The sequence below is a fragment of the Pongo abelii genome, chromosome 2, assembly GCF_028885655.2.
Source record: "Pongo abelii isolate AG06213 chromosome 2, NHGRI_mPonAbe1-v2.0_pri, whole genome shotgun sequence".
Classification (NCBI taxonomy): domain Eukaryota; kingdom Metazoa; phylum Chordata; class Mammalia; order Primates; family Hominidae; genus Pongo; species Pongo abelii.
This window is the reverse complement of record NC_085928.1, coordinates 94581930-94597958: the sequence shown is the minus strand read 5'-3', so window position 1 is coordinate 94597958 and position 16029 is coordinate 94581930.

Sequence of the window (16029 nt, the reverse complement as noted above, 5' to 3'; positions counted from 1 at the left end):
CAGTAGGTTTCAGTTGCAAATATTCAATTTGACTAAGGTTGTCTGTTTTTAGTACTCACAGCAGAACCATGTGAATAGGACAATTGTCCTTTGAGGATGTTGCTCCTTGCCCATGAGGATTAATAAAATGGCCTGCTTTGATTCCATGCAAGGATTGACACAGACATGGTTTTAAAATGAAGTGACCACACTCACCAATAAAACAGTCTGGAGACACAAACATAAAACTCCTCTTTAACAACTCTCTCCTTTTAAAGTACCTCTTGTTCATTCCTAGCAGGCTAGAGATATAGGGTGAGGCAGCCACAGAAAGTCATTCTGCTCACACCAAAAACAAGGTGAGCAATTTTCCAAGGGCAGGCACCCCGACCTCTGCTTTTCAGCTTTTTCTTAATAAACCGGTCTCAGAAATTGGACCACAGAAGCTGCTAGTGGCAATCTCTTCTAGTAAGTGGGTAAAGGAAAGCTGAGGGAGAAATGGCAAGGATTGGAGAGCCACTCTGATGAGTATCTCTGAGGCGATGCAATTATATTTCCATCTAGAGATAGGAAGGGGTTACCCCCAAGTGCAGCAGCCCCAAACCCAGCAGTGTGCCGTTGGACTCAGAGAACAGAGCGACTGCCCAGTGAGCTTTGTAACTCAAAACTGTTCCTCAATGGCACGTTGTACATGCTCATGAATAACACAACTTCTTGCAGCGAGAAAGTGTGAATTCCTGTTAAGCAGGGTCTGTTTCCCAATCCACTGTGCTTGCCTCTTTGAGGGCACAGAATGGAGAAAACAGCCCCGCACACCATGTGGCCAGTCCCCTCAAGAGGAGAGGTGCAGACAGACATCTGTTTTGCAGTGAAGTGGGGGTTCACTGGTAACTGTGGTGTATAGAGCGACCACAGACTCAGCCTTGTCAGTTTTCCCTTTGAAGGGATAAACTCAACATGAAGAACAGCAAACGCAATAAAGATGATCCCAAAGCTTGTGCTTGGGAGTGAGTGACCGCAGCCTGCAGGGCTTACCACCTCCTGGCAAATGAAACTGCTTATACTTAGGGGCAGAACCAGGCAAATCCACCCTTAGAAAACTTCCACTACCACTGGGGCATTCCTTTGCTGCCCACTTGAAGCCAGCAAGTCTTCTGTCTTCTGTGTTTGCTCTATTTACATCCACTTCCCTGTGCCTGTGCATAGCCAGGACGCCCCTCTCAACAACTTTCTCCTCCCGATGGGGCTTATGAAAGACGGGCTTTGTCTCAAAATCTTCGGCTGATATTGCTCTTCTTTACAACACAGTTGAAATGAAAAAGGATTACTTTATATTTACTTGTGTTTTTCATGAGAAAAACTAATTTTGAGAAAGAAAGTCCCTACAGTGTGAAACAGTTTCCCTTCCTTCAAACGCTCTGAAGAGGCAAAAGCAAACCTAAAAGGCATACATGCTTTGTCATTGACTTTCTCTGACAGCTGCTTCTTATTGTGTTTTTGAGGGTGACCTTCGTCCAGCATATTCCTTAGCTGTAAGTTGCGCTCTCCTTTCATAATCGAATTTAGAGCCAAGCATGGACCAGGCTACGTTTGATAATTAATGGCTCTGTGAGTTTGCTGAGTGTGTTATTTAATTAATGGCACTTGCGTTTGGAGTGTGTACAACTCTGTAGCTGAATAAAAGGCTTATTTGCTGAATTATTATAGACATATACTCAAGGATTGTCACACTGAGAATTTGTCGGGGTTTGACACATTTAACAGCCTAATGGGGTTATTTTTTTTTTCTTTTCCACCATTTAAAGGTACTGAATTGTTTTAACTCTGTTCTTTTGCCTTTTATGCAAGCTCATACTACCATCTGAGAAAATCTGTAGGCTAATGGATAAAAGTCTATTACCTGGAGCAGGACCTTTTATAAAAACAAAAAGATGAAACCTTTAATACTATATTTTGAGTATGAAAATGATGTTCAAATAAGTTATAGTCTACTTCAGTTCCTCACAAATAGGTTAACCTGAATTATGTTCAAGTTCTACTTGGGACCAAAAGATCACGGGTTGAAACCGGGCAAGAAAACACAGTTGAAAGCTAATAAGAACACAGAGTATCTCATGTGACCTTGCTTTTCCTGAGACTCCAGTCCCAGAATAAAATGCGTATTGCGGCAAGACAGATATGCACATATACAAATGCCTTCTAAATATCCTGTACGGAAGCATCAACAGGTGAATCTCTATGGACTCTTCTCTATGTGTTCAGTAAGAGACTGAAAATATAAAAGGTCTGGTTTTAAGCTGTGTTGTTTCTAGGCTTTGTCATTCTGTGTGTCTGGGCAAGTTTTATACCCTCTCTGGGCTATAGTTTGTTTCTTTGCAAAGCAATAGGTTGAACCATGTGCTCTTTAAACTCCTTTCCAACCCAAAGAGACTCAAAGTCTCTAATTTTTCTAAGGAGGGTTACGAAGCCCACTATCCCAGTGATAGAAGAGTTAGTTGATTGCTTACTTTGGGAACCTGAGATTCATTTTTTCCCAGAAGAGATCTTTGAGTATGGGAAGAGCCATATCTGTATGCCCTGCAAGAGGGCTAGGAGGCTAGTCCATTCTCTAAAGCCCAGCCGTATGGTCCAAGAGACAAGAACTACAGCCAGGGACCTGCTTTCTTCCCTCCCACTGGAGACGCCCACTGACGGAAAACACTGGTTAAAGCATAGAAGGAAAAAAAAAGCACTATTGTAGACTGGGCACTTAAGGAAGGCCTTTCTGAGCAGGTGACATTTCAGTCAAATCCTGAATGGAAGAAGGAAAGAAGGGAGGACGCTCCAGGTAGCAGGGGACTAGAAGTGCAAGGGCCCTGAGATGGGCCGTGTTTGACGTGCTTCAGTAACAGCAAGGTAGTAGAAAGACTGGAATTGAGAGCCTGAGGGGTTGCCATAGGAGATGAGACTGGGCTTGATTCTAAGTCCTTTATTGTGGTGTGCAAGGCCTCATGTAATCAGGCCCTGGCTAACTCTCCAAAGTGTAGAAGAGAAGCATGATCTGGCTTCCATTCAAAAGGATTGTAATTTTAACGCATTTTCTATTTTAATGTGTTCATTCTCTTGTATGACCTTGGGTGAGTTTGAGGCTATAGATACATATTTTAAGAGTCACAGTCAACAGCTGATGTATAATATTCTATATAAGTTATATTTTTAACTGCAGTATTATAAAGTCTTGCCCAGAACCAAGAGTTACTAGGTTTTGCTGAAAATGTTTTTCTTTTACATTGTTGTACTACTTTTACTTTCCATTGAGTCTTTTTCTTCAAAAGGATTAAAGAAATTAAAACTAACCACATACAAGATCTCCCACTTTAAAATTTAAAAAGTGCCCTGATAGATAGATTTTTTGAGAGGAGAGTAATAGAACAAAACTTTGATAGGGGCATCAAAGAGAAATGCTGATTCACTACATTAGGTATGTTTCTTTTTCCAAACTCATGACTCCAGAATCTGCAGGAACGACAAGAGATTGGATGAGAAGCTGGGGGCAGAGTTCTCACAGCAGCCCAGGCCTCCACGGTGCCAAGATGGGCCATCTGCCTGTGAGAAGGGAAAGCTTCCATTTCTCTTAGCAATGACTCTGGCTTATTTCTAATTTAACAGAAAAAAATGATTCAAGCAATATCATGTGCTTCTACATCTTCAGAGCAATACCACACCATCAATTAGCAGCTCAGCGTACCAACAGTTCTAAACTTTCTGCGAGCTTCTTGGGAACAAGATGTGGAGCTTCAGCAGAGGAAAATTGGTAAGAACATCTAATTACATTCAAAGTCATTTTTGCCTGTCTTAAAGGGATGAAAATGATCTGCCGGTTTTTATAGACCTTCTTGACCTAAAGATATCTGCTGGCAGAAAGAGAATCCTCAATTGGGTTCTTTTAATGCTTTAATTATTACATGATCTATCATCTTACACACTGAGTTGCACACTTTGAAAAATCTTTTAAATACGCATTAAAATTGATCGGCTAATCCCAGACCTTAGGGTGGCGCTTGGAGGGCATGTAATTGTGTGTGTGGGCACAGGGGGGTTAGACAGGAATGACACAGAGTCAACTACTTCATAGTGGGATAAGGTGAGAAATCAATTTGGTCACAGGTACAGTTGACATTGTACTGCCAACTTGCACAGAACTCAGTCACATGCCCACTTGTTCTTGAATCAGTATTATTGCTTCAACCTCACCATGGGCTCCTATAAGGCAGGGATGAACTTCACCTAGTGTGCCTACAGTGTTTGGCATCTCCTGCCTTAAACTTCTCCAAATGATGAGCAAGATGACTTATAGGAACTTCAAATCTACCTCACCCCAGTCAAGGATTTCTCTCTATGTTCTACGCTAAATGGTAGGGAAGAATTCTGATTGGATGAGCTGGAATCATGTGCCCAGAACTGTAGGTTTTGGATGGGATTGGCAGCTCCAAATTCATCCTGTACTCCATCCTGTACTCTGCTTGGATCTCTCGACAATTTTTCAAATGTTTTGGAATCTAAGAGCTAATTGCAAACTCTTGGTGGAAAGCCCTATCTCTAGAGGAAGTGCTCACTGGAAGGTCTTGCATGAAGCCCTTGGGAGTCCTCACTGATCCCAAGAGTGCAGTATCTAATGCGTTACAGTCCAAGGTTGATTAGCCGTGATTCACTCCTGCTCATGGAATGCAGTTTCAGCTTTCAGACACATACTCAGTCTGTAACTGTTGCCGCATAAGGAAACAAGGGACAGCTCTGTTTCCTACAAGGGTTAGGAACAAGGACTAGGCACTATCCAGCTGTCACAACCACTTCTAGCAGGTGGTTGTGACAGCTGGATAAAGTGATCCAAAGCACAAGAATCATCAAATGCTGGCTCTTTTCCTGAAGTTAGTGCAGAAGCTAGAGTAAGGTATACCTTGTACCCCAGCTGCAATGGACAATTCTTGCCTTCGGTTAGCTAGAGCTTATGTGGGGGATGATGTTTCTAAATAGAGAGCCACCATTTTTAGTGCAAAGGTGAGTGTGGGCTCCAGAGGCAGACTGCCTGGACTTGAACCCTGACTCACAAAGTATAACCTGAGAGACCTTGGGGCAGGCAAGTCACACAGCTGCTGTAAGCCTCAATTTTCACATCTGAAAACCAGGGCAATACTGAAGGGTTGTTGTGGGGTTTAATTGAGTAAAGTCTGTAAAGTGCTTGGTATAACTTGCCCATGGTAAGCTCGCCAAAAGTGGTTTTAGTAAGAATTATTAATAATACAGCCTCTTCTCTGTGGTGATCTCCATTGCTCACTTCCTGAAATAACGATTTGTTTGGCCAGAGTGACCTCTTCAAGTCAGGGAGGATGGTCAGGAGGAGGAGTGCCAACTCCCTGATGTACTGGCAGTGTGTCTGTAAAGATTATACACAGCGATTACTCTTTTTTTGTTTAAGCCTATTATGGAATACTTGAATATTCAGCCAGCAACAAGATGCCAATCTCTTTCTTCCTTTTTTTTTTTCTGCTTAACTAAAAAATTTTCGTTTATCTGATTTGCTAGTCCTTTTGAGGTGAAATATAACACACATACAGAAACATACAGGAAATATGTACATGGCTTACAGAATTAATATAAAGCCAACACATGTCTTGCCAACACCCATGGCGAGGAACAGAACATCGCCAACCCTTCCACTTTCCCACCCCACTCACTCCACGTTCCCTTTCCAAATCACGGTTCCCTTCTTTCTTCCCCCGCAAAGGTAACCACGGGCCTGACTTTCATGGTGAGTGTTTCCTTGCTTTCCTTATAATTTTACCTTCTAAATGAATGTATCTCTAAGCACTGTAATTGAATTTTGCCTGTTTTTGAACTTTATGTAAATGAAATCACACAGTATGTGTTCTTTTGTGTGTTTCTATTGTTCCACGTTCTTGCAAACACTTGATATTGTCAGTCCTTTTACATTGTGACTATTCTCGTGGGTGTGTAGTGGTATTTTACTGTGTTTTAAGCTTATATTTCCCTGATGACTAAAGACTATTGGCCATTTCAATATCCATTTTTTTGTGAAGTGTCTGTTCAAGTCATTGTGTATTTTCTATTGTGCTGCTGACTTTTTCTTATTAAATATAATACGTTTTTCTTTGCTTCCTTTTTCATTTTATATTGTCTTCTGGACACTAGTCCTTTGTTGATTATATATGTGGCAAGTACCTTCCCCTCCACTGCAGCTTGTCTCCTCTCTCTCTCAATGGTGTATTTTGACAAACAGAAGTTCTTGATTTGAATGTAGTCCAATATATCAGTCTCTTTTTTTTACAGTAGTGGCTTTTGTGTCCTGTTGCAAAAGTCTTTCCCTATAGCAAGATTATGAAGATATCCTCTTATAATATCTTCAAAGCCTTTAAAATTTTACACTTCATGCTTTGAACTACAATCTGCCTGGAACTGTCTTTTGCATGTGGTGTGAGGTAGGGTTTCTTTTCATTAGTTTTCTACATGGGTTTCCAATTTTCCAAGATCTATTGAAAAGATCTTCCTTTTCTCATGGCTCTGTAGTGTCATTTTTATCATAAATCAAGTGTTCATATGTGCCTGGATTTGCTTCTATGTCCTCTGTTTTGTTCTATCAGTCTATTTCTCTTTGTACCAATACCATGCTCTTTTAACTCTTATAGCCTTGTAATAAGTCTTGATATCCTGTAGAGTGAGCCCCTCCAGTCCTTCTAATCTTGTTTTTTCTAAGTCTCTGGCTACATTTCCATACGCATTTTGGAATCAACGTGTCGATTTTTACCAAAACCTATGGGAATTTGGATCTGAGTTGCTGTGGGTTTATAGTCAACTTGAGGAAAGTTCAATCTTTATATTAATAAAATTGAGTCATTTACTTCTCCATTTATTTAATTTCTCTTTAATGACTGTTAATATTTTACATTTTTTGTCTATAAGCTTACACACCTGTAATTATTCCTAGGTATCTGATTTTTGATGTTAAAAGCCAACTTCAAAACTTTTCATTTTCTAACTATTGTAGCTGATACAGAGAAATTTAAAACATACACACACACACACACACACACACACACCTTAGATTAAGAGGCCTTGCTAAGTTTACTGATTAATTCTACTTGTTTCTCTATAGATTCTTTTGGGTTTTCTACATATATCATATTGTCCACAAATAATGACAGTTTTATTCCTTTCTTTCTAATCCTTCTACACCTTTTGTTTATTGTTCTCACGCTTCTATACTAGCTAGGACTTCAAGGACATTGTGAAATAGAAGTGTTAATAGTGAATATCTTATCTCATTTACAATCTCAGATGCATAGTGTTCATTTCATTCCTAAGTATAAAGTCCCTTCTACTTGTAGCTTTCCTAGACCTTTTGAATTTATTAAGTTAGATGTGTAATTTGATCAATAATTTTATTTGCATCTACTAAGATGATCCTATCATTTTTTCCTTTATTAACCCAGGGAAAGACATCATTTGAAAGTCTAATGTGAGACCAAAGTTGTATTAGTCATGATGTCTTATCCTTTTCCCAAATCGTATGTGTGTGTGCATGCACAGTCTGCCTGTCATCTGTCTGATATCTCTTAGAATTTTGACATTTGTGTTTCCAAGTGCAATTAGTCTATAGATTTCCATTCTGTAATGTTCTTGCAAGGTTCATTTGTAACATAAATCATACAACAAACTGGACAATTAAAGAGTTTCTTTTCCCCCCACTTTTCTTTGGCAGAATTTGAATGAGATTCTTATTTGTTTCTCAAGTACGTGGTAGAATTCACTAGTAAAGCTATCTGGGCCTGAAAATTTCTTTGTGGGAAGGATTTTATCTCAGACTCAGTTTTCTTTAATTAGAATCAAATTTTATTCATATTTTCTTTTTCACCTTGTGTCAGTTTGTGCTAGTTGTATTTTTCAGAAGCTTGTCTATTTAATTCAAATTTTCAAATGTATTGCTCTAACATTCCTTTTTAATGACTATAGTATCTATACAGAAGTTTGCCTTTTTCTTTTTAACATGGGTTTTTGTTTCTTCACTCTTTTCAAAGACCCTACATTTGGCTTCATTGATCCTTTCAATTGCATTTGTGTTTTCTATTTTATTACATTATGATTTATTGTTATTTCCTCCCTCTTAATTTTGTGGTTCTCTTTTTAACTTCTCCAGAAAGATGTTTAGCACATTAACTTACTTTTTCTATTTTTTTAATTTTAATTCTTAATTTTTGTGGGTACATAGTAGGTGAATATATTTATGGGATGCATGAGATGTTTTGATGCAGGCATGCAATGTGAAATAAGCATATCATAGAGAATGGGGTAGCACAGTAACTTTAGACTTTTCTTGAATAAGCGCATTCAAGTCATAATTAAAACCAAATTACCCTCTAAACACACCTTTAGTTGCATCCCCAAGTTTGAGTTTTCTCCAGTCAGTTCAAAATAGTTTCCAACTTCCACTTGATTTCTTCTTTAGTGCAGTGGTACAATCTTGGCTCACCGTAGCCTCAACCTCCCAGGCTCAAGCCATCCTCCCGCTTCAGCCCCACAAGTCGCTGGGACTACAGGTGCATACCACCACGGCTGGATAATTTTTGTATTTTTTATAGAGACAGGATTTTGCCATATTGCCCAGGCTGGTCTTGAACTCCTGAGCTCAGGCAATCCACCTGCCTCGGCCTCCCAAAGTGCTGGGATTACAGGTGTCAGCCATCTCACCCGGCCCTTAGAATTCTTTTAGTATAAGTCTATTGGTGACAGATTCTCAGCTTTCATCAGAAAATGCATGTATCTTACCTTCATTCATGAAGTCATTCATTCATTCATATTAACTGGGTATGAAAATCTAACTCAGTAGTTCTTTTGGCTCTTAGACATATCCCGTGGTCTTCTGATTTTCATTTTTTTGTGGTTGTTGCTTTTGGTCTAATTATGACTTCTTTGAAAAGCCAGTGATTTTTTTCCTTCTTAAGTCTAAGTTTCTCTTTGTTTTTGCTTTTCTGCAATTTTATTGTGATGTGTCTAAGCATGGAATCTTCACTCATGCTTTGATTTTGCTGTGTTTCGGATTTTTGGATTGGTAGCTTTTCCTGGTTCTGAAAAATTGTCAGCCATCGTCTCTTTAAATCTAGCTTCCAGTGAAACTCTGTTTTCTCTCCCCATGGAAATACGAATAAATATCTTTCAACTTTCTCCCTGTATTTTGTCTTCTGTCATCTTTTCTACTTTTTCCTCCACTCTACCTCTTCATGTTTCAGTCTGGTATTTTCATATGGCTCATCTTTGAGTTCACTAATTCTCTTTCTGGCTGTGAATTATGTGTTGCTAAATTCATTCATTTGAGTTCTAGAATTTTTATTTGGTTATTTTTCTCATGATCTGTGTCTTTTTTTTGTAATAAATTCTAGCTCTCCGCTAAACTTAAAAAACAATCTTGTCTTTTCTCTCCATAAATAAACATAGTTATTTTAACATCTATGTCTGATAATTCCAATTTCCAGGTAACCTGTGATTCTGATCTTGTTTGTATCAATTTCTGTCTTAAGCAGCTTGAGCTGCTATGACAAAATATCATAGACTGGGTAGCTTAAACAATAGAAACTTATTTCTCATAGTCCTGGAAGCTGGGAACTCCAACATCAAGGTGCCAGCAAGGTCGGTTCATTCTGAGGCCTCTCCTCTTGGCTTGTGGATGGGCCACCATCTTGCTGTGTGCTCACTTGACCCCTTCTTTGAATATGCATAAAGATAGAAATCTGATGTCTTTTCTTATCATTGCACCTACCCCACCGTGAGGGCCCCACCCTTGCGACCTTATCTAAATCTACTTGCCTCCTGAAAGCCTACCTCCTAATACCATCACATGGGGGTTAGGGCTTAAATGAATTGTGGAAGGACACAACATTCAGTCCACAACAACTTGTCTCATCACATGCCTTCTGCGTTTATGTGTGTGGGGAGGGCAGTGTGGCATTGTGGGGGACAAACATTCGCACATGTACTGAGCATTCTGTTTGGAAACAAATGTGAGAAGTAATTTCAGGTCTTGGTTGGTATTACTTTCTTCCAGAGAGGATTTTCTGGCTTCGCCAGGAGTTTAATGGACTGGCAATTTGAGATCACCTTAATTCAATTTCCAGTCATGAGTTTCTCAACTGCCCAGATGATTTGAAGTTGGGCTGTAGTTGGTGTAAGGGCTGACTCTTATTCCAAGGGTATAACTCTCCCAGATCTTTGAATTCCCACCCAGAGGTGGAGGTTTAGCAAGGACTCTACCATTGGAAAACTGACTATTGCTTTATCTCCACTTGCCTCTCTGAGACTCACAAATGCCCTCAATGGAAAAGCAACCTCAAACACGGGGCTCACTTCTATGGATCTCTGTCTTCCTTGGCTCTTGGTCCTGTAATCTTTTGCTACCTTCCTACTTCTAACAGATTTTTAAAAAATTCTGTGTAGTCTTTCTAGTTGAACACAGTGGGAGGATTCAGTCAAACTATTTGGCCTTTAGTAATAAAAGCAGAAGACACCCTTTTTTTTTTTTTTTTTAGTGGTCTGAAAACATCCTGCCCTACAGATTTAATTCTCTAGTTACTGCTTAAACTAATTTCTCATTACCCGAATATCCCTATAATTTATCATCTTCAAAATATACTAGAAATCATAGAAAAAAATAATGTATTTATACTGTTGGCATACTGGTTTCCCATTCCATTATTTTGTGTTTTTCTTATAATAACCCTGGGATATAAGTAAAATGCTTTTTCCATCATTGTAATTCAGAGATTAGGAAATTGAGCACAAAAGAGCGACATGTCCAGGTTCAGAGAGTAAGTGTAGTGGCAGACGATGATGGGGTTCCACTTTAAATTATTTAAAGATATTTCCACTGAGAGTAGAAACCAAACTGACAAGACAATTCAGATGCCATTCTTAGGAGACTGCAGTGTCTTTTTATACTTTCACTCAGTGGTGGATATGCCTGGTGCTTAGGACAGGGGATTGGAAAACAGGTTTCTTGTTGGGAGAGAGAGAGGTGCTGGGAAATAATTTTCACCAAACTGTAATGTTCATTTTATCAGTCTTTTGTTTTCAAAGCACATTTTTAAAAGTTCTGTGTAAAACACAAGACAAACATTTGCTCTGAAGGACACATTACCTGCCATTTGACTTTTTCTTTTGATTCTGTTATTATTTACATGAAGCTCTAATAGAGGGGGTAACCCCATGATAGGGTTGTAAAATCCAGTGCAGTGACGGCTGGGGAGATAAAAGAGGAGGTGGCAGACATTCATCCCCCGAAGGAGTTGGGTATAAGACAGGAAAAGTTTATTCCCAGGATGGCTTCCTTAGCACTCTCTTCCCCTGTCTTTGTATGGTTCCTGACCTCTCCAAAAATCATGTTCTGCCTCAATTATCTGTGTAGGAGAAAAGAGGGAAAAACAGGTATCTGGAGGAAGAAGAAGTGGCACATACATATATTTGGGCTGGGGTCTAATTTTACCCCACTTACACCACTGGGACAAGTGGTGACATTTTAATTAACAAGATGTTCCCTACTTAGCTCTATCCTCTCTTTTCCTTATTGTTGGGAGGACTTTAGTTTAATACATAAGACATTTGCAGTCTCGATTGCCCACCACTCCTGATGAATTTGAGGTGGTAGAATACACTCAACTGCTTCTTAGATAATCAGAGAAGTATTAAAGCCAGAAGGAGCACAATCTAGAGCTGACTTTGCTAGTGTATCCTGTATTGATGATCCAGGTTAAGTATGTACATAATAACTTGATTGATGCCCCAGCATGTCAAAATAATGGAGCATTTATTGTGTAAGAAGTGGCTGAGGGACATTTTAGGCACAGGATCAAATGAATTGCATAAATATTAGCTATTATGAAGCAGTGGGGTCAAAGGTTATGAATGAATTTTCATAGCCTTTCTTCATATTAACCTTCCACACTGTCTAGAAGAGTCTTCTTTCTCACCCTCCTTTCAGGCACAGACACACAAAAAGGCAACACTGAAAGGAGCACACTACGTAGAGTGGAGAGAAGCAAGTAGAAAAAGAAAAGAAAGGTCTTAGGAGAAGAAAGGTTTAGAAAGTTTTTGCTATATAAGAGTATGCAGATTAATATGCAGTTATCCATTGCTGGAGATGAGGATGAAAATGATGAGGGTGACAATGACAGGTTTTATTTTATTGTATTACCATTTGATTGTATTACCATTTTGCAAGATGTGAGTAAGTAATGCCTGAAACTCGTAAAACATTATCTTTGGCTATTTAGATTATACTTTTCTGAAAAGGACTCTGTGGTAATGAATCATGTGGTCTGAAGATTCACATGCGTTAAAATTACTTCAGGACACTAGTCGTTTTTCAATCACCAGTAGAAGTAAATCTCAAAGGAAGAGTTCTGCAGATTCTTGAGCCATCAATGGCCTGTAGGAAATCTTTTGAACAACTGGGTACATGTTGGAGGAAGTTGGGTCTTGTTAAAACATTTTAAAAATAAACTAAGCCAAAAATCCATTTTGGATCCATGGGGTAGACTGTCTCATAGAATGTTTCTAAAAGGAGGTTTTTAAAGTGTAGTTGGATGGTCCTCTTTTGAGTTGTTGGAACATAAATCATTTGAGACATTTGATTTGATGGTTTATAAAGTTTCCATGACTCTGTGGTTTATTATTCCCAATTCAGGCACACGGAGTTGGTTTATATTTATCTAATCCAGGTAATAGAGTATTTAATTTCCTGTCACTAAAACCAGATTCTAGAAATGTAATCATCTAAATAGAATGAGAGGAGAGGCGGCCAGATCCAACAGAAATTGGACTGGAGAAGAAGGGAAAAACCAATTGAAATCTCCCTTCTGGCTTCTTTTAAAACAATGGGTCCTTTGCCAGGCAAAGAGCTTTTTGAACACACTAATGTATCTTTAGTCTTAGAAGAAGTATCTTCTCTTGTACCTGTATCCTAAAGAAAATCTATTTTCATAACAATTTGGGAACAGCTGAAAGAGTTTCATAATTGTTGTGAAACTTGGGGATGGCTGAAACATTAACATTGGTATTGAGCTCCTCACATGGGGTTTATCTAGTGGGTTTAAGATTAAATTGGTGATGAAGCTGAATTTAAAATCCACCTTTCCCCCAAGAAAATATGAGAGTACCATGATCAGCTTCCTGGGCCTTTCTCATTAGAGGCTTCTGTGCTGACAGTGGAACATCTCTGAGGTGGTTGAGATTTGGGGTAGATTTTAAAAGGTACAATTTACAGACCAGGACATGTGCTAAATAGGCAAACCTGTCCTTTCTCAATCACCTTGACTATCCACAATTACGATATAAGGGTGATCCAGTGGCTGAAATTATGGTGATTTTTCAAAAACGCCAGTGTCGAAATTTTGCCTTGACGGTATATCTATAACTACTACTAATAATGCTGTTTCGGGCTGACTCAGTTGCTTTGAAATTGCATGGCCCCATTATGAGTAAATGAGAGGCAACCAATTATCTATAAAATAACAACGTGCACAGAGGAGAGCTTGATGAATTACAAGTGAGCTCTGCTGACACAACAGGGTGTGGAAACCTGCCCTGCTCTGACTTTCCATCAGAATTAGGGGTGACACTTGCATATTTTAACAACATATCCCCCTCATTTCTAATGTGGAATGGGAGAGGGGAGGATGGGGAGATGGCAAAATCTTCCCCCTCTAGTCACTAGGACACATGCCATTGCTTTAAAATTAAGTAGAAAAACTGCTTGGGTGTATAGAGGCAGCAAATCCAAGTATCAATACCTGCATAAAGAATTACCATCCTCCAGGAAGGAGGCAACGTTAGATAAGAAATGCAGGTCTCCTGTCATCTAATGTGATTTAGAACATAGACTAAAAGAGCCATTGCAAATCCCTTATCCCGGAACTCAGTCCAGTGTGTAGGGAGCCAATGCATAAATTCACCTACGCAGAGAGCAGATGCTGAATTCCTGGAACAAAAGGATTGCCAGCCTCATCAAGGATCTGTCACGTGGTGAGTGAGACAACTGCAGCTTCATTCAGCAACCCTTGGGCTATTGAGCTCCTTGTGCATGGTGAAGGCAATAACCCTTTCTCACTATTGCTCAAGAAACTGCAATTCAAAGTCATTTTCTGGTAGGCAAAGGATACGGAGAGCAGCTAAAACACCAACATCTCCTGGAGGGTTATATGGGAAGATAAAGAGAGTTCTTCTACACAATTAATCTGATGTTGGTGTCTTGATGGCTTCAAGAGGCTGAGCAGACAGTACATAGTTTCAGAATGTTTACCTTTGTTGTCCTAATGGTACTCTTGCTATGCTGAGGATTAATTCTTTATATGTAAAGAAGATATAGAAAATAACACTTACCAAGGAGTTGCTAGGTATATTAGTTTGTTCTCATGCTGCTAATAACAACACACTCAAGACTGGGTAATTTATAAAGGAAAGAGGTTTAATGGACTCATAATCATGGAGGAAGGCAAAGGAGGAGCAAAGGCATATCTTAAATGGCAGCAGGCAAGACAGCATATTCAGGGGAACTGTCCTTTATAAAACCATCAGACCTTGTGAGACGTATTCACTGTCAATCATGAGAACAGCATGGGAAAGATCCTCCCCCTTGATTCAGTTACCTCCCACTGGGTCCCTCCCATGACATGTGAGGATTATGGGAGCTACAATTCAAGATGAGATGTGGGTGGGGAAACAGCCCAATCATATAACTAGGTATGTCCACCCCAAACATTAAATCAAGAACAGCTTTTTGGTCTTATAGTCTTTATTCTTATATAGGGCATCTCTGGATATAGGTGTTCACATTCTTCTTTGCAACCTGTTGGTTTTCAAGACAGACTGTTGGCAAGCAAAATGTCAGAGGCAAGCACTGAGATTTGACCCATCAGCCCTAGGGAAGCTGACTCTTTTGTTTTCCCCCATGCACCTTGTCTTCTTGATATGCCTGCAGGGGTTGGGGGGAGATGGGTGGGTGGAAAGGAGTACTGGTTTAGGGTTGAAGCAGGTCTAAAACCAGCTTGCCCTGGGTTTAAGATCTGGCCTCCACTGCTGTTTCTCCAAAGTTGGGAGTCATATTCCTGTTTAAGATAATCTTAAGTGATCTACATTGAATCTCTCAGTAGGTTATTCTCTTTAATCCTTCTGAATATGTCAAATGGAGAGTTTCGGTTTGGTGCTAGAATTAAATGCCCCTCTAATGGTGGCTAGCCTCACTTTTTAACAGAGAGACTGAATCTCACTCCTAGTAGCTAAGGCAAGTAACTATGCAGAGCTGGAAATCATCAGCATCGTTTTTCTCTTATGTTTATTTTTATTCTTAACTTCTAATTACAGGTAGTACTTGTTTTTCATTGAGGCTGAAATATAAAGTTTAAGATAAATATACTAAAATTTAAAAAGATAAGACAAATCATGACAAAATGGGAATGAATGCAATTTGGGGAACACTGTATTCGCCCAAGTCATGTTTATTTAGGCATGTGGTCAGATGGTAAAGAAAGAAAAGAAAGAGGGAGGGCAGCCTAGGCAGGATTCAGCATGATCTGAAAATCTTGCAAATAGAACAAAGTTGGTTGGGGAATCCAGGCCCATTTTGGTTTCTGCTACCTGGCTGTAGTGTGACCAGGGAGGCAGGTGCTGGGCAGGGTTGTATTAACAAGGCAGGTAAGGAAGTCCAGCAGGCGAGGAGGTGGGAGGTCCTCAAGGCAGAAATAGGCCAATAGATAAGGTGACGAGGCTAAAAAGACTATTTTGAGGGTACAAGGAGAGATGGGACAGGGAGAAGGAAGTGGCTAGAGAGGTGAGCTCTTTTAGCAAGGAGGGCAGTACACAGACTAAGACAATGGCCTTTAGGATGGGACTGCCTGGGTTCAAATCTGAGCTTTGCCACTTACCATTGGCCTTGAACTAATACTTAACATCCCTAAGCCTTAGATTTCTCATCACTTGCAAGACAGGATAATAACAGGGTCTACAATTCTT